The sequence below is a fragment of the Callorhinus ursinus genome, unplaced genomic scaffold, assembly GCF_003265705.2.
Source record: "Callorhinus ursinus isolate GAN/ISIS: 27379988/994484 unplaced genomic scaffold, GSC_fseal_2.0 scaffold48, whole genome shotgun sequence".
In the NCBI taxonomy this organism is placed as follows: Eukaryota; Metazoa; Chordata; class Mammalia; order Carnivora; family Otariidae; genus Callorhinus; species Callorhinus ursinus.
In genome coordinates, this window is record NW_027397110.1 from 1441718 (window position 1) to 1447717 (window position 6000).

General features: G+C 62.6%; 1 protein-coding gene across 2 annotated transcripts in view; it reads right to left on the reverse strand.

The window, feature by feature from the left end:
• The window catches only part of TAFA5 (TAFA chemokine like family member 5), a 192193-nt gene that overhangs the window by 31371 nt on the left and 154822 nt on the right, over positions 1-6000 (reverse strand). The gene's annotated exons all lie outside the window — the stretch shown is intronic.

Genomic DNA, 6000 nt, shown 5'->3' on the forward strand with positions numbered 1-6000 from the left:
GCAGAACAACGGGCTGTTCTCCAAATTAGGACCAAGTGCACGTCCTTCTAAATGCACGTACGACTGATTAGCTGCACGTTTATAAATCCGGGGCTGATACAAGAAGGAAGAGACTCCAGTTACAAAGTCTGGGTGCTCAGATCCGACGCCCACCACGGGCCAGACATTATTTCAGCTCAAAGCTAAGTCGTCAACATGCATGCTTCCAAACACGCATCCTCCCCAACTCCGGGCTGCTGCTGGAAAAGGCACAAAACCTGCGATTTCCCAAGAATGAAGATGTGGAGTCCGGGTCCAGGCCGTGCGAGGACAGATGCGTCTTTGGGCACCTGCCCCGCGCTCGCCATGCTGGACTGTCCCCTCAGGGGCGGCGGGAAAAGGCGAGCGGGCCAGGAGAGAGCTTGGCCAGCCACAGTGTGGGTCTCGGGGCCGTTCCAGGGGATACAGCAGCTCATTCCCCTGACACCAGCTCCTTTCTAGGCCGTGCCACAGACAGGACTATGCCTCCAAAGTCACATGGCGAAGCCCTAACCCCTGGTGTGGGGGTCCTCGGAGACAGGGTTTTATAGAAATCCTTCAGGTTAAGTCAAGTCCTGAGGGTGGGGTCCCGATCTGATAGGATCAGGGCCCTCGCGAGCAGAGACACCGGGCCGTGCGAGGCCTCCTCCAGCACCTGGGCCGGCTGGCCCGTCCTCTCAGCCTCCCGGCCCCCAGGGCGATGAGAAGGCCAACGTTTGCTGCGGAGGCCGCCCAGCCCGCGGTGTTCTGTCCCCGCAGCCTGGCAGACGGGGACGCGACGGAGACCCACCCGTGGCCGTGTTTCTCATTCTGCTGGGAAGTCGGTGTGGGAAACACGCCAGCCGAGCACCTGCACAGTTCCCCAGGCGAAGAGGGGACGCGCCAGGCTCTGCTCACCGGGGCGCGGCCTCTGTCCCGGCGGGACCCCTGGGGCGGGAGGCTGGGTGCAGGCGGGAGCCCCTCTCTGGGCCGCCGGCACAGGAGCTCGGCGCCTTCCCAACACATCCCCGGGGCCTCATTCCTACCCTGCTCCTACCCCTGCCGGAGCCCCAAGCAGCATCGTCTTCCCAGATGCACCGTTTTGTGACAGTAACAGATGCCCCGAAAGGCCTGCTGTGTGCCTGCAGGTGCACCCCTTACGCCCACAGAGAGGCTACGGGCATGGAGCACACACAGCCCAATCCCTGGAAACCCTGCCGGAGCGTCTGAGCCACGATCCTGACGAGTAAAGGGGGAGCTTCCCCGGGATCAGCCATGAGGAGTGGGGTGGAGCAGGCTAACGGGCGGATCGAAGAGCATCCGCAGCCACGCTCCCCAGCTGTGCCCCCCGAGCCCCACCCAGGGGCACACGGCCATCGTAGTGGGCCAGTGGTGCAGACCCTCAGCCTGCAGGGAGGCCCGGGGCCGCCCCAGTCCTTGCCTGAGGGTCCAAGAGCGGGAACACGGCTGTCTCAGGGACAGATGTGCCCTCCCGTGGCAAGAAGGCGATGAGGTTCTGCAGGCGGGGAGCCTGAGGTCGCACCGTCTGCGAGGCCCCGCACGCCGGGCCTGGGCCATCCTGAACGGGGCTGCACGTGTGGAGGCAGGTCCTGGCTTGTGCTGGGCGGCCTGGTCTGCAGGACATGCGGTGATGCGGGAAGGTGGCGGAGCCAGGCCTGGGTTCCCTCCCGCAGCACCGTGTGCTCACCCTGGTGCTCTGTCCCCCCGGGGAAGCACGGAGCTGGGGGCGGAGGAGAAGGTGTCGCTGGAAGGACCCGGCCCAGGCTCGGCCCGCCAACGCGCACGGACACACAGCCCTCACGGTCGGGCCACCTGCAGTCATGTGGACCGAGGGCGTGAGAGGGACAGACGCTGACCTTGGGACTCACCCATCTGCAGGCCTCACGGCAGCCTCCTGCCCCCGCCAGGCCCACGGCCGAGGCCCCTCATCCCGCGACACCACCCTCAGTTCCACTGGGCTCGCTCACCTCTCTCGAAGCGGTGTGGGGCTGCTGTCTCCACGCCTTCCTGACCGTCATGCACTCAGCTGCGAGCGGGGAGACGTGGGAGGGAGGGAGCACGTGGCCCCAAACCCTGGCCCCCAGCACGGTGTGACCATGAGCGAGCGTGGCCACAGGCCAGAAAGGCAGGACAGGGAATGGGTCCTCACGGCCTTCAGGGGAGGAGGGCCACAAGTCCCGCCCACACTGCTGCCACGCATCTGACCACACACATACACGCCTGCTCACCCAAACACGCGTGCACACATACACACATGGTGAAATGTGTGAACACAGGCAAACATGAATACACAGACCCATGGGCATGCAAACAGCACACACGGACACGTACCCATCTGTCCGTTCACAAGTGCACACACACACACACGTACCCACCTTGTGTTCACAAGCACACACACGTGCGTGCACACACAAGCAGTCGCTGACTGTCCCCCTCCCCCATGCCGTGGGGCAGCCTGGGCGTGCCGGGTGCCAGGCTGGCCGAGGGCACTGCGGGGCCGCTGCTGAGCACACACGCCTTTTGTCTGCTGCTGGGCTTAGCTCACCCTGCCTGAGCCCACTTCCTGCTGGAGGCGGTCGGAGGCACAGCACTGGCCACCACATCCCAGGGACAAAGGGACCTTTCATGCCACACGTCACCACTTCCGCGACGCTCCAGCACTGGGGAGGGCAGTGCACGGGGCCGTGAGCGACAGTGGCTGACTGCTGGCCTCTGGGGACACTGGTGGCAGCCAGCCGTGTGCCACGGGAGGTGCCTTGGCCCGCGGCGCATCAGGGGTCACCACCACATTGCCCGTGCCTGTCCCTGGGCCCGGGGAGAGCAGACTTGTGCAGACGGGCGCTGGGGACTGAAATGGAGCCGCTGCACCGACCCCGGGCCTCTGACAGGGCGCCGGCCTGGCCTTGGGGTGGTGCCACTCCCCTCTCCCTCGGCGTGTCCCCACCTGCCCTGTGTCCCCAGAGAGGCCACCAGGCACCCAGCACTCTCGAATACGTCTTGCTCGTGAACAGGCTTGCGGCCACAGTGTGGGCCCCGTGCACCTGCTGCTGGCCAGGCAGGGGTGTGAGCTCACCGTGCCACCCGCACACTCTGCCCCGAAAGCTGAGGGCCTCAGGCTGAGGCTCCAGGCTGCCCTCCACGTGGACGTTTAGGTGTTTCTGGGACAGGAGCTCTGCCTCAGTCTCCCACTGCTTCAGCCCAGGCACGTGTCAACAACGTAACGGGAACCGTGGGCACCGTGCAGGCAGCCCGATCAGGACACTGACGGTGCTGGGCCGGCATTACGGGCACAGAGGGACAGCAAGGCGATGGCTGGCCAGGGCTGGTCTCCCTGGTCTCGGGAGAGCGGCAAGTGGTCGCCGGTGCCGGGCATCAGGGAGAACAGCCGAGACGCGGGGAGCTGAGTCCCAGACACAGCATGTTAGACAGCCCCGGTCCCTTTGCTGGAAGGCCAATTTGCCAGAACAACATTCGGGCAGGCCGTGAATGTGAACGGGGCTGAAGACAGATCAGGGCAGCCCCAGAGTAACAGGGGCCTGATGGGGGCAGCACGGACACTTCCAAGAAAGGACAGGAGAGGGAACCGCCTTCGAGGGAAAGGACAGCCCTTCGGAGACAGAGCAGGGACGCGCTGATGCCCGCTCACACAGGGCGGCGGCGGGATCGGAGGGAGGGTCCTCCGGCCCACCAGCAACCCGGCCTCACCTGCCTCAGGACCCAGCCTGCGCACAGACACAAGTGTGCTGGGGAAGCACCATCTTCCTGTGAGAGATGCAGGGGGTGGTGTGGCACCTGGTCCACGTAGGGCCTAGGGCCGCACGCAGCGGGGACCGATGAACACAGCCAGGAAACTCTCCACCACCCCTGCCCCCAGCTGGACCCCGAGAAGGACCAGCTAAGGGGGCTCCCTGCCCAGAACAGGACCGGGTGGGGGGCACAGAGCCTTGGAGCTGGAGGGCTGGGGTCTGCGTCCGTCACTCCGAGCTGGATGCTCTCGTGACTGAAGGGTAATATTTCCACAGAGCCCCTGGTACTCTCCTGAAGCAGCTGGAAGCTTTCACCTGGGGCCAAGATGGGCGGCGAGTCCAGCTGCGGAGTCCCTGGCCCCATGCAGGGGTGCAGTCAGGGCCCCTGCTCTCTGCCCCTCACATAGTGGCTCGGGGGCACGATGCACACAGCCCTCCCGCCACACTCCTCGGGGTCCCTCTCAGTGACCAGCTGCCTGAGACCAGGGCTGAGCCGCTGTCCCCGAGCACCAATCCCCAGGGAAGAGGCAGAGCCCGCCGGGGTCTGTGGAGGGCCCAGCCGGCATCGGGGCCCCGTGACCATCTCCCCCGAGAGTCCTGGACTTCAGACACATGGCAAGGACCCGTGTCTCCCCCAGCTAATTGTATGACATCAGGACAATGGCGGTCAGAGCATCATCCTTCCAAGGCCTTTTCTAGAGAAAGCTAGGGACCTGCCCCCACCGGGAATCAGCCTGGCCATCCTGGCGGCGCTCCCCATTCTTATGGGTGTCACCCCACACCAGTGAGAAAAGGCTCTGCAGGGTTTGCACAGGGAGAGAGGGTGAGTGCTATAGGGCACCTCGTGTCACATGGCCGTGGGGCGCAGCGCCCGGGGACACACACCCCACACGTGCGCTGCTTGCTCCCCTCCAGTCCAGGAGGAGAGCGTGCGGCAGGACACATGCAGGGCTCTGTCCCCAGCCCCCTTCGTGACTGGATCATGCAGCGAGGCAAATGTGTCTAGGGGCATGAGAAGCTCCGGGCAGGTACTGGGAATGCCTCTGGATGGCTCTAGGTGAAATATAAGGTCTGCTCACAACACACAAAGACGCACAATGATTAGCCCGATTTCATACAACGTGCCCCCATGCATGATCAGCATCCCCAACCTCACAGCCTCCAAGCAAGTACAGGAGGAAGTTTAATCGTGGAGCGAACCTGCAGGTACGTCCCTGTGCTAGAGCTGTGTCTTCCCCAAACATCTACCTTGTAAAATGAATGCCGCAAATTTAAATTGTATTGGTTTTGCAGTTTTGGTTGTGTTTAATTTACAAATGGTTTCACTTTATTCCAGTTTATGGTCTGGTGAGGGCTCCCAGCTTGGCATTTGCTCATATTCCAGCAATATTAAAATAAAAACGATTTAGGTCAATAGTGAGGGACCCAAGGAAGTAGCTTCCCCTTAAAAGGAGTTTTCAAATGATTTAAGTCCCAGGAACACTGCTGCCTGCCCGTGACTAGCCGGTCAGAGAAGGAGGCAGAGCTGGTGCCTGAGATTGTCCAGAGAGGGGCTGCCCTGGAAATACACGGAGCCTCCATACCCAGTGGACCAGCCTGGGGCTGCAGAAGGGAGCCCACGAGGAGCCTGCCCTGTAGCCCACCACCCTTTCTCCAGCCAAAGGGGCTTTGGTCTCCTGTGACAGCCTCCTCTGGGGGCTCCCTGCGGTGGCCCCAGCCCAGAAACATGTGGGTCTGGATGCAGGTGTGTGCAATGCTCATGGACTGTGGGGTAGCCTTTGTTTCCCACTGTCCCACTGGCCCCTCCAGTGGGGGAAGTGTCTCCCCTGGGGTTCTGATAGACCCCACATTCATTTTAGTCATTTGGGTAACAATATGCTCCGTCGCTGCCAGGGTCACGCAGTAATTAGAGCTGGCCCCAAGCTCGATTAAGCACTGGTCCATCCCTGCCCACAGCTGGGCTCACCCCTCCATGGAGCCTGGTCAGCTGCTTCTTTCTCCTTCCTCCCAAATGACCTGTGAAGGGCAGTGTGGAAGAGGGCACAAGTGGTTGTTGCCACACAATGGCACCATACTGAGCCTGGGGATGTTCAATCCTGGTTCTGCCTTTCTGGAGCACATTCCAGAAACCTCAAAGGCCCATGGGTCTGGCTGCAAAGTCTTCTCTGCTACCCTCCCTTTACTCTCAGCAGATCTAGCTTCTCAGGCTCAAGAGGCCTCCTCATAACCACCACCA